Genomic DNA, 16,489 nt, shown 5'->3' on the forward strand with positions numbered 1-16,489 from the left:
TTACCATCCCTGGTTGAGATCTCAAAACAAATTTCTCCTACCTTTTCTGTGTGACTGTGCACCTGATTTCTATGTTAATATTACCAATTTTCACATCAAAATATCATTGTGCTAGCTTTAACAGCTTTATTTCAGCAAACACCAGGCAAATCATTTTGGTAACAATGTCAAGAAAAATGCATGGTGCAGTCATCAGGAATCAAACTCAACTCTGGGGCCGTTTTATCTGCTGCTTTTTAAATTTAACTTTCACACAATGCCTCTAATGTTTGTGCCATACAGAGAGAGAAAAAAAAAATATTTTCATTCATTTGATAAATGGGGATCTGCTTCTAATGCTTTTTTTTTTCCCCAAAAAGAGCAAACATTCATGAAAGTTTCATGGAACAGAGAACACTTGCACTTTAATTAAGAGGCAAAGAGATTTGTGCATGTATGTATTTATGTATGTGTGTACGTTTGTATCATCTCTCTCTCACTCTCTCTCTCTCTCTCACACACACACACACACACACAAACAGAGAGAGAGAGAGAGAGAGAGAGAGAGAGAGAGAGAGAGAGAGATGCTGCAATTAAATGTCTTTTTTTTTTCAGGAAAACATGAGCATCCAGGGTGATTCCAAAGTAATGTAACAACACATAATAGAAAATGTCAATGGAAGAAATCAGAAGGTAATTTGGCATAATTCCTGACTCCAGTTTCCTAATACTATCTCTTGGCTGATGTTAAGAATAGCAAAACAAATAGATTAATTTCTTATAAGTGCACCAACCTTTATATTATAAAATAAAGTTTTATCAATATTATATTCATATGGGTAATATAATTTAGATGCTCCACCTATATATCAGCAGAGCTATCTGAGCTTTGACGACTTAGCTTTTATATGAGATGAAGCTTGCATGTCTCCCCTAAAAAAAAAAAAATCCCCACCAATTTTATCTTGCATGTTTTTTTTTAATATTCTGAGAACACATAAATTGCCATTTTTAGCCTTCTTCGGAATAATTTCTTTGTCATTCCAAATCTATTGTAGCTTAATTAGCATAAAGAAAATTGTTTCACCCGAGTGTTAAAACTAAGCAGAGAATGATAATAATGTTGAAGTATTATTCTTTTACCGTTCATATCTGAGCCCAATTATTATTCTATTATCCACATACAGGAAATATATTGTATTACCAGTACTGGTTTGAAGGAAAAAGCGAATTCTGATTAGATTTTAGGAATTAGGCTGAGATAAAGAAGTAAACAAATTCTTAGCTACAGGAGGAGGGGGGGGAGGAGAGGGAGGAGGAGGGAAGGAGAACACCCTTGTATACGTGGGTAGGTTGTTATCTTTCTTTGCTGTCAGCTGTCAGAAAAGTACAATGTACGTTGAGCCTCAAAGTATGACTTTCTTAAACACTGTATCAAACATGGGCATTTTGACTCATCAAAGATATAGCATACTTTCTCAGTAGGATAATGCACTATATCAATGAGTTAATATTGTTGATGTTGTAGGATATATTTTGAGTTAAATTAAATTGGAGAGTAGAACACCATCACTGGAGCATAACTGGTTTATGCCAAAGGCAAAGCCAAGCCTAAATAAGTGTCCCCACTTTATAGAATTATAAAAATTAGAGTAAGCTATGATTGGGTAGAGCAGCAAGGTATTTGACTGGATATAATAATATGAATTTAGTAAAGTCAGTGAAATAATTGGGGCACAAAGATGAAGTCATGGTTGACAAAGACAATGAAGGTACTTAAAGAGTAGAGACAATACATAATGGACAATGTTTCTTCCTAAGGTATTACTTCCTTACATAATTTCCACTTTTCCCAGCCTGTCAGCATTCCATGTCTTCTAGATAATTTTATATCTAGATTTATATTTATAGGAGAGATGCTTTAGTTTTGCTGGGAAAGCCTACTATATGTGGGAAGGGTAAATTTAGTTGCCCAGTTTGATGCCCTATTTAATCTGGTCCTTGTTTTGCATGTATCATGGCTATCATGTTGACTTTTAGGAGCCGGCATCCTCCTCTCCTCATCTGGTGGAATTGGCAATCAGTCAAGGCCTGTGGATCTGGAACTGAGAAGACGTGCAGTCTATTTGTAAGTAAAAAGGGTAACAGCTGTCCTCCCAAGCCATGGTTAGCTTCAGTCCTGAAATGAGAAGATTGGTACAGTATGACTGTTGGTCATCTGGAACTAGCATGTGAGCAATTGTTTTCCTCTTCACCAATCTGATGCTAACAGTTGTATGGCTCAACTTCTCAAATATTATTTAGACTATAGTGAAAAAAAATTCTTAAGGGGCAGTACAGAATTCCAGTTTAAAATTGGAAATTGTTTTGTATGATATGAATTAGGGATATGTATGTAAAAGAAGGGAGGGAGGGAGGGAGGGAGGGAGGGAGGGAGGGAGGAAGGAAGGAAGGAAGGAAGGAAGGAAGGAAGGAAGGAAGGAAGGAAGGAAGGAAGGGGTATATTTTTATTATCTGGGAACAAGAGGGACCTCTGGATGGAGAAAACTTAATTATTTTTATTATACATTAAAAATCTGCAACCCAATATATTTCTGCATTTAAAGAGATTCCATACTTCAGAACCGATGCTATATGTATGAGCAGTTTTACTTTTGAAGCAGGATTAGGGAAACAAATACATATTTGCTTAAAGACGCTTAAACAAAAGCTACTTGACCTTCCCTTTACATTTTAAATTCCCAGTGCAACTAATCTGGAAAGCAGATTTGAAATTTAGGGGAAGGAGGGAGGCAAAAATAGAAGAACCTGCAGAACAGATGGATTTTAGAAATGAGTTAAGTGGCAGATGGTGCTTAGAAGCTTTTATTGGAATATTATGGACTGCAGGATATATATACAATGGATAGACAACGGCTAGAATTACATGTATATGCAACTGACATGTAACTTATATGAGGCTTAATAAAAGCTCCATATAATATAAGATTTTTATCTTATATTATAGACTTAATAAGAGCATTATCATAAGATCCAAAATAGATAACTGTTGAATTAGGCTCAGGACAATTTTAGAGAAGCAAAATAGGCAACAACATGTAGAAAAATATGCATACAGTATTTGGAGAATGAAACCAAGCGTGGAAACATTACCAGAAAAAAGTGTACATGAAGGAATAATACTGCAGGTAGGAAGAAGGTATAAATACATGTATTGGGGAAATGAAGTAACATATGAGAAAAACTGGTAACTTTCTTAACCAACATACTTTTATATTATTCTGACAAGATTAAACTAATCTGGACATCCCCAATTTTAAGGCATAATTGCATAATTTTCCTTTTCCTTTCCAAATGTGAAAGCAACACATCTGGAAAATTCCATTCAGTTTATTTGGGTATTTCGATTTTGACACTATCCAGCATGAAAATTAGAGATATGAACTGTCCCTAAATATCAAGATTGAATCGTTATGATGCCTGCTGGCTTCTATTGCTAATCAACTTGCCATAGAAAAGGGGTGGGGGGTAGAAAGTGAAGAGGAGAAACGGAATTTCAAGAAGCTGTTCAGAGACCTTGAGAGCCTGCAAGAACGCCAAGGTCACTAACGCAAATGCTCGATGGAGAAGTGGACTATTCCAATAACAAGATGAAGTATTACTATTGGACAATGAGAATGCCCAGTGGGTGGGAGCAAGGGAATCTATTGTTTAACTAAGCAAGGTTTCATTTGGGAAAGTCAGAGCTGGTTTTGCTTCTTCAGTTCCAAGATGCTATATCCAATAAAGTTTTACTTTCTGGGACTTAATTGCCTTGTAGGATTCTTTTGTTGGGTTTGCTAGTTGGACTATTGACATTAACAGAATAACAGAGTTGGAAAGGATCTTGGAGGTCATCTAGTCCAACCCCCTGCTCAGGCAGGAAAACCTGTAACATTTCAGACAAATGTCTGTCCAGTCTCTTCTTAAAAACTTCCAGTGTTGAAGCACCCACAACTTCTGAAGGCAGGTTGTTCCACTGGTTAATTGTTCTAAATTTCTCCTTAGTTCTAGGTTGCTTCTCTCCTTGATTAGTTTCCATCCATTGCTTCTTGTCCTGCCTTCAGCTGCTTTGGAGAATAGCTTGACTCCCTCTTCTTTGTGGCAGCCCCTTGGATATTGGAACACTGCTCTCATGTCACCCGTAGTCTTCTTTTCATTAAACTAGATATACCCAATCCATGCAACCATTCTTCATATGTTTTAGCCTTCAGTCCCCTAATCATCTTTGTTGCTCTTCTCCACCCTTTTTCTAGAGTCTCAATATCTTTTTTATATCATGGCGACCAAAACTGGATGCAATATTCCAAGTATGGTTTTACCAAGGAATTATAAAGTGGTATTAACAGTTTGTGTGTTCTTGATTCTACTCCTCTGTTAATGCAGTCTAAGACTGCATTGGCTTGCAATCACAACTTTCTAATGTCATCTCTGTTCAGTGCAACTGGGATGAAAATAGCAACTTAGCCAGATTTTGATCACAGAAGGTTATCATACTAGGAGATAAATGACATTATAAAATTTAGTCTTCTGTGCATTTCACTTTATTTGAACTAATCTGCCAGATGGCAAAGTCCAAAAGGATAGATACTTTGTTGCTTGAAACCCAGAGACTATGAATTCTAATCCTGCCCGAAGCATGAAAACTGAGTGGGTGACTTTGGGCCAATCACTAGAAGACAATAAGTTGTAGTCCCGCCTTAGGCCTGAAAGCCACTTGGACGGCCTTTATCTTGTTTCTATATTCATTATGTTGTTTTTTTTCACCAAACTGAGCTGCTGGTAAAATACAACATTTCACATGGGTCTCTTCAAAAATGAACAAAACTAAATTTGGTATGCGCATCTTGATATCACCATGATGTTTTAGATCCTAACCATTGGCTTTGCTGTCAAAGACATACAGTCTTTGGAGAGGGCCAAGTCCCTAGATCTGATGAAATTAATTTTATCAAATTGATTTCATAATCCAGCATTCTCAAAAATCACTGGATCCCAATCCCAGCTATTTTGACCCTCCAAACTATCCCTTCCTTCAATCTGGTGGTTTGATATGAGTTTGGAAAGCCACTCAATGTCTACAATATACTACTATGTTTTATACCAACACTCAGTAGCATCTCTGATTAAGTAGAGTTGTGATTATGGAGGGGAGAAGTTGTAGGAGTTTGGCATCAGAGGGAAAATTCAGATTACATATATGGCCCACTTTATCTCTTTTTTGTTTGTAATGCACCTCAGTTGACTGATGACCTTATAGCCTGATACTTTTTAAAAGGCTAACATGTATGGATTGTTATAACAAAAAAGTCAAGCTTCTGGGTGTTTTCATTTGACCTTGCCAGACCTAGTGCTCACAGTGCTAGAAACATAGAATCTGTTTTGTCTATAGGAACATTTTTTTGCAGTTATTCACAATTAGAAGTACAGAAGATCACACGTCGTTTCATTCTTAACAACTCTTGACTCTTAATGTCTACTGAGATTCTCAGTCATCCAGGTCAGGGTTGTCCCAAAGGTGCATTTTCAAAAGGCAACTGGACTTACTTTTTTCCCTTGGAGACATTTTGCTTCTCATCCAAGAAGCTCCTTCAGTTCTGACTGAATGGTGGGCAATGGAAGGATTTATATTCCTTGCAGTCATTTGGTTGTTAGCATTCTCTCAGAGAGTGGTTGAAATCCCTTAGGGGTGCAGATGAATCAGAGTGCAGATGGGTGTGGAACATTCTTGGAACTGCTGAAAGGACCGTGGAGGTAGGTGGAGTTGCACCCCTCTTCCCCTTTTGAGAGAGAGCTGTTCAGTTTTAATGTAGAGGCCACTTTGAGTCTTAACTCTTGTGTCCTATCCCTTACCTTATTAACTCTTATCTCTTATAACTTATAATAATAATAATAAAAGCTGGAAGGGACCTTGGAGCTCACCTAGTCCAACCCCCAGCTCAGGCAGGAAACCCTACACAAATGACTGTCCAATCTCTTCTTAAAAACTTCCAGTGTTGGAGCATTCACCACTTCTGGAGGCAGGTTGTTCCACTGGTTAATTGTTCTCACTGTCAGGAAGTTTCTCCTTAGTTCTAGGTTGTTTCTCTCCTTGATTAGTTTCCATCTGTTGCTTCTTGTCCTGCCCTCAGGTGCTTTGGAGGATAGCTTGACTCTCTCTTCTTTGTGGCAGCCTCTGAGATATTGGAAGACTGCTATCATGTCTCCCCTTGTCCTTCTCTTCATTAGACTAGACATACCCAATTCCAGCAACCGTTCCTTATATGCTTTAGCCTCCAGTCCCCTAATCATCTTTGTTATGTCTTCTCCTATTTCTCACCTTTTATATCATCTTATCCAATTTCGACTTGATGTTGTGCCCTAGACTGTCCAGTGTAAAACATCAATTTTGTCAATGCCTGTCTATGAAAGTGAATTAAGAGAATTCTCCTCAGATGGGGTTCTTTTGGAAGATGGAAGATTTTGACCTAGAATGATGAGAGATGCTTTTCGGTGTTTTATGTCTACACTCTAAGTTATGAATATAATCAAAATAGGTGGTTTATTATGAAATATGTGTCTACAAATCTATTCTGCCAAGATTAACCTTTCTCTTCTCCTTTCTCCAAGAAATCAAAATGCTATTGGTGCTATTCATAATCTCCTGGCCTCCCTTAGTCATGTAGCAGGACAGCAGAAGAAATAAGGTTGCTAGGGAACAACTTTGGCAGAGTAGCTCCAACTCCTGAAGGCACAAAGAGCAGCGATAGTTTATCATGTTATTTAATAAGATGTTATTTACTGCAACAAAATGATAGATTAGGACCAGTTTAACAAAATCTGCTGTAGAATTCAAAGAGCTTCCTGTTTAATGTTTCCATGAAAAAGGCACTAGGAAACTCAAGAATTGCAAGCAATGTTAGCAATCTTCTCACTTTCCCAGATAGCTCCTCAAAACATTTAGAAGACAGTTATCAGTAATAAAACTGGGACTAGGAAGAATGTTCTTTAAACATCAATGTGTTTATTGCTACACCTAGACATTTGATAAGGTCTAATTTTCATCTATGTCTACCACATTCCAAAAAGTTTCAGCACAAACATTCATTAAATGCGAATTACAGTGAATATAGTCATTCAACAAATAAATAAGGAGACATGGTTTCATGTTTAGGAAATCAGAATGATATGACAGATAAATAGCAATAACAATATATTTCAAAATCTATATAAACACAGTCATTTTTCACGCCATTGTTTTTTTTTTTTTAAATATACAAGTTTCATACATGGATAAGAATGTAAGAACAACCTCTTCTTGAATTACTTTACTTTGAAAAGTAACATTCCAAAGACAGCTCTGAATCAAAATTAGTAATAAATGTACTTGAGTAGCGTTTATTGTCTTATGAAACAATATATATTTTGGGAATAGTTGTTGTTTTTTTTTTAAAAAAAAGAAGCTGTATAATGTTCAGGAAAGTTCTGTTAGAGAAAAATATCCCAAAGTTAAAGCAATATCTAAGCTATGATGTCTGTGGCAGTTCAGTCATTCCCATGATGGAGTTCAGGGGATAAATGGAAATCACCGTTAAATGTTGTTGTTTTCAGATACCATCCACTTTTGGGGGGTGGGGGACAATGGAAATGATTATGTCACACAGTGCTAAAAAATATCAAGACCATAATTTCCAAGGCTATTCCTTGAAACACAGGCCAGTTCCCTGAACTGGCATAAAGTCTCTCTCTCTCTCTCTCTCTCTCTCTCTCTCTCTCTCTCTCTCTCTCTCTCTCTCTCTCTCTCTCTCTCTCTCTCGCTCTCCCTCCCTCCCTCCCTCCCTCCCTCTCTCTCTTCCTCTCCTCTCCTTCTATCTCTCTCTCTCTCCTTCTCTCCTTTCTCTCTCTCTCTCTCTCCCTCCCTCCCTCCCTCTTCCTCTCCTCTCCTCTCCTCTCCTTCTATCTCTCTCTCTCCTTCTCTCCTTCCTCTCTCTCTCCTTCTCTCTCTCTCTCTCTCCCTCCCTCCCCCCATGTGTCTCTGTGTGTGAGATAGAGAGGGATGGAGGGAGAGAAAGGAGAAAAACTCACATTGATACATAGGCACACAAAAACAATCACAGTCCCTACATCAACAAGACTAGATAATAATTTTATTTAGTCGCTAGGTGCAAGTCAATAAAGCAAAACTGGTATTGGTATTGCCTATTGGGTGCATGGAAAATATGCAGTCCCACTTTGGATTGTATAAAGTCTTTTACCTCTGGCGATGGAGTCCATCATAAGCTTCCTAACTGGAAAGGACATGATTGGTCTTCATGAATTTTAACCTAAAGAGAAGATGTGAAGACTTTTCTTTAGGGAGGAGGTTGAGGTGGAGGGAATAATTAATACACTGAGAATCAGTGAGGGAAGAAAGCCATACATTTTACCTTCTTTAAAGTAAATAGTATTTGACATATTTGCTCTGATACGAAACTGTAAGTGGGGATAGATTTCAAGTTATTGCCCCTAGTTTAGAGGAAGCCACGTGGGACCCATTTCAAGCAGCAAAACGTGTTGGTATAAAACTGCAAAAAAATCTGCAGAGGCCTACTTAGCCGACAAAGCTCAGAGAAGTGAGGAATTTACCTTATGTCTCAAATGCTGGGTGTTGTAATGTGTTTTCACTTTTCTGGAAGGAGATAGCTTTACATGGGCCGGTGGGAAAGAACCCTGCAGGTGTATTCTGACAACTGCTAATCGGACTGTCTGTCCAAGCTGTGAACTAACTAAGCAATTTTTTTCCACGCAGATATTCTAAAATTATTTATTATCTGAATAATCTGAAGCTAGCTAGCTAGCTAGATACAGGTAATCCTTCACTTACGACGGCAACTGAGCTCAAAATTTATGTTGCTAAATCAGACATTTGTTAAGTGAGTTTGCTCCATTTTTGTGACCTTGCTGGCCACAGTTGTTAAGTGAATGATTGCAACTTTTCAGTTAGTAACCCGGTTGTTAGGTGAATGTGGCTTCCCTATTTACGTTGCTTGTCAGAAGGTGGAAAAAGGTGATCACATGTCCCTGGGACACTGCAGCCATCATAAATAAGAACCAGTTGCCAAGCATCTGATCATGTGACCCTGGGGATGCTGCAATGGTCGTTAAGTGTGAAAAATGGTTATAAGTCACTTTTTTCATTGCTTTTGTAACTTTGAATGGTTACTAAATGAACGGTTGTAAGTAGAGATCTATAGCTATAGCTATAGTTATAGCTATAATCTAATCTATATATCTATATCTATATCTACTTTGTTTTCTGAGGTTTTCGCGGGTGTTTGTATGTAGGTCTTTGGTTATTTGGGTTTTCTCCCGCGTCAAATTGGAAGTGTCTTGGTGACGTTTCAACAAAGTCCCATTCATCATCTTCAGCTTGTGTTTTTATTGCTCCTAGAAGCACGAAGCCGAAAACACCAGCCTGAAGATGACGAATGAGACTTCGTCGAAACATCACCAAGACACTTCCAATTTGACGCGGGAGAAAACCCAAATAACCAAAGACCTACATCTATATCTACATATCTATATCTATATCTAATCTATATCTATATCTAATCTATATCTATATCTAGGGAGAGAGAGAGAGAATGGATGGAGAAAGAGAGAACGAGATAACTTTTCAAGTTTCAGGCTGAACAGTATGATAGATATGGGTAGATGGATGTAATTTAGAGCACACAACTTTCTCAGATTAGTTGGTTAATGAATAATCTGTTCTACAACTGTAATAAAGTCATTGTTGGTTATTGCAGAATACCATTCCACTTGTTTAATGTTCCTTCTATTCCATAATGGAGGAACCATTTTTTTAAAAGTACCAAAATAGTAATTGGACTCTTGAGCATAGCAAAAATCCTCCCTAAAGGCATTTATATAACTTTAGGAGGGAGAGAGAGAGAGGGGAAGAGAAGGAGAAAACCATTTCCTTGGTACTGAACATAGAGTAATTACTAAAATTGTATATGTATATATAGATTATTGCTCTAGAAGCCTGATATTGCTACCCCAGAGGTCATTAAATAAGGACATCAAATATATCATTAATAAAATGTATTATATGAGGCTTCAGCCTTAATTTTGTAGCCATTCCAAATTAGGCATCTCATTTTATTTTTAACTGAAAAGATCGTGATCAAGAAAATGCATTCTCTCTCTCTCTCTCCCCCTCTCTCTCTCTTTGTGTATGTGTTTGTGTATTAATGAGGTTAATGATGACTAAAGTAACTCAGAAATAAAAACTCAAAATAGAGAACATTTCCATTTTAGCAGTAGGTTTTTATCAGAAATACTAAGTATAATTCAACTTCTTTTGAAGTCAATGGTAAAATTTCTAGATGCATTACTGAATCTGGATGAAGTCCAATGTTTTTCTGTCTTCTGCTTCCAGTCAAGACCAATAATATATATTGCCAGGCTGCCTTTACATTTAAAAAAAAAAACCACACCTCTTTTTAATGCTTCAGTAGAGAGCAAAGTGATCTTTCTCTATAGATAAGTTGGCTATATAATGACATATAATGGAGGAGGAGAGGAAAAAAATATGTAGCTCTTTAGAAAATATAGAACATTGCTTCTTTAGCTACCAGCAGGACAAAATAGTTATTGTACTGCTCTATCAAAAGTATACACAAAGCCACTTCATACATTTCTTTCAGTGACTTCAAAGAAAAGCTAGGTTAATCACACTCGGGATGTAAAAAATCAGAGGACCACAAGATGGCAAAAAGAGATACAGAAAACTAAATATCCTGCCTTTGCATGGTTGTTCAAACTTCCTGCAATCCAAAAATGATGTGTCTTGATATAGCAAACGTCTCATCACTGGAGAACAAATATACGGTACATAATCGATGATTCTTAAATATGAACCAGAACAGCAAAGAAGCCATCCACCTTTATTTGTTGCTAAACTTACTAATTAATATGAAGATCATTAACCGGGCTCATTTCATTGGGCTGTTGTAAAGATGAAATAGATGGTGAAAAACTTGTTACATTCTTTATGGGAATAAATATATCCATAATATCGAAAGGATGAATAGAATGTGCAAAACCTATGGAGAATTCTCAAACAAATCAAATTGGTCAGGTGGGAATTAACCATGAAAGGGTATTGAACAGACCAAAAAATATCATCTAACATGAATTGCAAATCAATCATTTAATCAATGCACTGCATATAACTAACCTAATGCAAGAGATCTAGGACTAATTGAATTAAAATGTGTACTAGAAATCGCAGAAGGTTTAATAACTATTTTTCAAAAGCAACACAGTCTGTTTTTCTTCAGGTGTATTGAAAGTGCATATGTGTACCCACAAGCAGAGAGAGAGAGAGAGAGTGGGGGAGAGGGAGGGAGGGAGGGAGAGAGAGAGAGAGAGAGAAAGAGAGAGAGAGAGGGGGGGGGAGAGGGAGAGAGATGCAGTCATTAGAAGAAGTCCTGTTTTCCTGATTGCTCAAAATGTGGAAATTTGAAAATTAAAGCTCAAGAGATTAGTGAAACATCTCTTCACATGCTGAGAAATCTATTCTTAGGTTTTCCAAATAAATGTCTTTTCACAGTCACTTAATTCCTTTTGTCCCCAAATAATACTGATTGATTTTTTCCTCCCATCAAAGCATAAAATTATCCCACAATCATCTTAATCTACAAGCCAGGCTTACATTTGACTTGTTTGGGTGAAAAAGGACACACTTGGAGGCAATCGAAACAGACTATTTGGCTTTCTTTTTTTGTTTTAATCTCAGTATTGGGGGCACCAGGAGTCTCCTGATAATGATAGTCAAAAAAAGAGTGATGTGCTGAGTCATTGGAGAATCCTTTGAGACAAAAGAATATCCAGAGAGATTGTGATGATTAGGACAAGCAGAATAACAGAATTACACAGTTGAAAGGGTCCTTGGAGGTTTTCTAATCCAACCCCCTGCTCAAACAGGAGATCCTATACCATTTCAGACAATCTCTTCTTAAAAACCTCCACTGCTGGAGGAGCACCCACCACTTATAATGGCAAGCTGATCCACAGATTAATTGTTCTCACTGCTAGGAAATTTCTCCTTATTTCTAGGTGGCTTCTCTCAATTAATTTCCACCTATTGCTTCTTGGTCTGCCTTCAGATGCTTTGGAGAATAGGTTGATCCCCTCTTCTTTGTAGAAGCCTCTTAGATATTGGAACACAGGGAGAAAGACAGTCAACTAGTCAGATGCTACATCATGCTGGGCTTTGTAAGTGACAATCCGCACTTTGAACTGCACCCAGAAGCTTTTTGGTAACAGGTGCAGCTCAGGTAACAGATGTTATATGGGCACACCAAGGTAAGTCCATAATAGCCTGCATCCCTGCATTCCAAAGCTTCCAAGTGGTCTTCAGGTATATCCCCCTGGAGACAAGCAATAGAAGAGATTTCGAGATAGGTGGATTTTGATGAGAGAAAGTAAGGCTCTGCTTCTGTTTTCAGGATTAGTTTCATGGGGCAGTGCATATTACTGTAACTGTGAAAGAGGCTTATGTGTGCTTATATAATGTTATGTGCAGTTACAGTCTCGCCCCCTCCAGGACCAAGATTTAGACAGTATACAATCAGGTCATTATAATTAGCTTAACTTGGAACCTATGTTTCTAACTGCTAGCTGTAATCTTCCCTGGAGCCAACTGAATCAATTAACAGAACCTAGCAGTGGTGGTGGGGGGGAAGGCATCAAATGTTTCCCAACCATCTTCCTGACGGGATTGACTAGTATTTCACAAACACTTCCCTCCCCACTCCCCACCCCCACATTCCTTTCCAGATCGGTTAAGCAACAAGTCCCAGAAATCTGAAGGTCTGGGAATTTAGACTGTATCTTCAATCTGGGGGTTGTGCTTCTAATATAGCTAGAACAGTGGTGGTGAACCTATGGCACGCGTACCAGAGGCGGTACTCAGAGCCCTCTCTGTGGGCACGTGCGCTGTCGCCCAGCCCCTGCCTCCCCCATGGCCCCCTCATCACCAGTCCCCCCAGAGGAGAGTCACCCCGAGCGCGGCTCACATGGAGCAGCACAACCTGGGCAGCGGGGAGAAGACTCTGCCCTCTCACCCCATCAGACAGAGTTGATGCTGCAGGGTGCAGGCGGAAGGCATGGCTGCCACGGCGCTACTGGGATGCCTGGACGATCTGCGGCGGGCCGCCTGGGCGATCTGCAGTGGGTGGCCCTGCAGGCAGGTGGGGGGCAAGTGGGCTGGGACAGGGGTGGGTGGAGCAGGGGCGGAGCCAGGACAGGATGGGGTGGGACAGTTTTTGGGTACTCAGTCTCTAAAAGGTTCGCCATCAATGATCTAAAATATAACAGGTTGGAGAAGTCTGCTTTACTTCTTACCTCAGGTAAATTGGAAGAGTAAGGGAAACGCTAAAATGCAGGCTGGAAACAAAATCACAAAGATGACTTTTAAGATGCTATCTTGGTCTTCACTCTCTGGGCGAATGCTATCAAGGAGATTGTCCCAAAGGCGCTTTTTCAAAAGGCAACTGGACTTTGGTTTTCCCTGAAGATGTTTCACTTCTCATCCAGGAAGATTCTTCAATTCTGAGAACTGGAGAAGCTTCTTGGATGAAAAGCGAAACATCTTCAAGGAAAAACAAAGTCTAGTTGCCTTTTAAAAAGCACCTTTGGGACAACCACGACCTGGATGACTGAGAATCTCCATAGACATTTAGCTATCAAGGAGATTATTTTCCATGGTATGGACCATGTACTACTCTTTTTCCTAGCTGTCTGGGAGATGAAGGACATCCCCATTAAAAATATGGGGGAAACAGTATTCTGCTAAATTGTGCTTCTGGGTTCTCCTCAATTCTCCTACTGGACAGAATGATTGTTTGTTTGTAGGCCAGAAAAATGGCACACAGCAGGAGACTAAACAGACCCTATTTCCTAAATGCATAGTTTTCCACAACTGGCACTTTAGTTGTTTAGCACCAGTCTCTCTTCTGGAGGATGAAAATTGCATGGACAATTACCCACCAGTTTTTGAATAGCAAAGAACATCCTCTAGCAACTACAGAAATTACTGCACCAGCAATCCTGGAGCTTGGTGTTTCTTTTGTGTTCCTACACATTCTGCCTCATCAGTTGTAGCTTTCATTATGAATGCTTTCACTTTCCACTCCCTTTTAAAAAATGTATTCCCACAGCTACGAAGAGCTTCTCCTATTGTCCTTATTCATTGAAAACACAAGTATTGCACTAATTTAATTGCTCCATTGATTGGTTTCTAATGCTTTCTTCCAGCTTAGATGTAACAACAACAACAACAACAACAATAAAGTTGGAAGGGACCTTGGAGGTCATCTAGTCCAACCTCCTGCTCAGGCAGGAAACCCTATACCATTTCGGACAAATGGCTGTCCAGTCTCTTCTTAAAAACTTTCAGTGTTGGAGCGTTCACCGCTTCTGGAGGCAGGTGGTTCCACTGGTTAATTGTTCTCACTGTCAGAAAATATCTCTTTAGTTCTAGGTTGCTTCTCTCTGTGTTTAGTTTCTTGTCCTGCCTTCAAGTGCTTTGGAGAATAGCTTGACTCCCTCTTCTTTGTGGCAGCCCCTTTGTGGCAGTCTTATGTATTCAACAAGTACCACACTGAACTATTTTAACATATAACTGTTCTTCTAACAGGTTCAGCAATGTGGTGCCTTGAAATCTGACACTACCAACTTTCAGCAGGAGGTCACTAAGACTTGTAGGAGATTGCCTGAGGACATGGTGATTGTTTGAAAAAAGTGTTCAAAACTGTTGATTTAAATGGACCTGAAACAAGAACACAAGACTTAGAGATTTAGGAGGAAATTTTGCAAAGGCACCTTGATCCAAGAAAGGTTGCCAATTCCTGATTTATTCTATATCAGACTTACTGATCTATCCTCCTCCAAAATAAAAATGGATGGATTTTTTTCAGGCCACACTATATAGTCCTTTGTGATCGAAGATGCTAACAACTGCATCATTGCTATGTAAACTTATGTTCTTCTTCTAAGCTTTGGTTGATCACCATTATATCTGTACTGAACCACAGTTCCATGATGTAGATATTAAAATGCCCATATGAATTTGACTGATAAATTATATATTATATTTTATAAGGTATAATTGTGTTGTGTGAAGTGCTTGTGTGTGTGTGCATGGAAGCCTTTGAGTCATTCTTGACTCCTGGTGATTACCTGGACAAGTCCATGCAGTGTTCTTATTAATATTTGCAGAAATGGTTTACCCTCGTCTTCTTCTTCCTACAGCTCATAGACAGAGACCAGCCCAAAATCAACCAGTCAGCTGGCTTTTTGACTAAGGCAGAACTAGGACCTACAATCTCAGGTTTTCTAGCCTGGTGCCAAGCTAGAACCACTATATCAAACTACAATCTAGTCTACTATTACCCAGCATAGAAATGCCTGAGAATCCAGAATAAAAGTCTTCTATTTTCTCCTACTTTTCTGTTTATCTTCCATACCTTAATCATCATGCTGTTATGTCGCTAAGGCTGAACCATGGAGCAGAGAAGCTGTTAGCTGCTTCAGTACAGAGATCACCCAGATAGAGATGTCATAGTCTTTATTAATAATTTCTCATTATCTGCAGGATTTGCATTTTCTCTTCCATCTCTGTCCTCTTCCTAAGAAGCACCAAAAAAGGCAAAAAAAGTTCCCTATCCTTCTTTTTAACCTTAAGGAAAGAAGCTGGGCACACAGCAGGGACAAGCTGCCAATGTGATAACCATTTCAGACTCTGGCCAATTCTCCTTATTTTATTTTCCCTACAACACACACACACACACACACACACACACACACACACACACACACACACACACACACACATATATATATATATATATATATATATATATATATATATATATATATATATATATATTCAATTCTTCCCACATTCTATCTTTCCCCAGAATAATTCTAGCCTAGGGTTTTTTCATTAGTTATTACTTGTGACCCACATTCTGAACCTAGATCAAAACTGTTTTGTTGGTGGGACTTAATAGGATCAACCCAATAGGGGGGCTCACCATATGCTCCTGATGAATGCGTATGATACAGATGCTGTTATTTGTAGCCTACAGTTTCCACTGCTTAAGAAGGTTTTATTCTATAATTTGTTAAAAGGGAAACGTAACACGGGGGGGGGGTGTTGGTGCAACAGGATAATCCCCTATCCATATCATAACAACTGGCCATGATTATGATGTCACAGAAAGAGAATTATGGCTGCAGGTGGAAATAAGCACTGCCAATGAAAGGACATTGGAGACTTCATTTTTATATCTGCAATGATGAGAGTGTGAAAAGGGAAAAGAAGCCATAGGAATAATGGCTCTCATAGGTCTTTTAACACATAATGTGATATGTGGCACTTATAGTTAAAAGACTGTTTTTCCATCTTATTTTTTTCTACACTTTTCTGGGGTTGGCA

The 16,489-nt window shown here is 38.7% G+C and overlaps 1 protein-coding gene across 1 annotated transcript in view; it reads left to right on the plus strand.

The window, feature by feature from the left end:
* Window positions 1-593: 593 nt before the first annotated feature.
* The window catches only part of LRRTM4 (leucine rich repeat transmembrane neuronal 4), a 319,070-nt gene continuing 303,174 nt past the window's right edge, over window positions 594-16,489 (plus strand). Inside the window, exons 1-2 of the mRNA XM_039332967.1 lie at window positions 594-672; window positions 2,020-2,107. The gene's annotated coding sequence lies outside the window, so the exon portion shown is untranslated. The remainder of the gene's footprint in view (window positions 673-2,019; window positions 2,108-16,489) is intronic.

The sequence above is a fragment of the Crotalus tigris genome, unplaced genomic scaffold (assembly GCF_016545835.1).
Source record: "Crotalus tigris isolate CLP2741 ecotype Arizona unplaced genomic scaffold, ASM1654583v1 scf7180000024470.1849372, whole genome shotgun sequence".
NCBI lineage: Eukaryota > Metazoa > Chordata > Lepidosauria > Squamata > Viperidae > Crotalus > Crotalus tigris.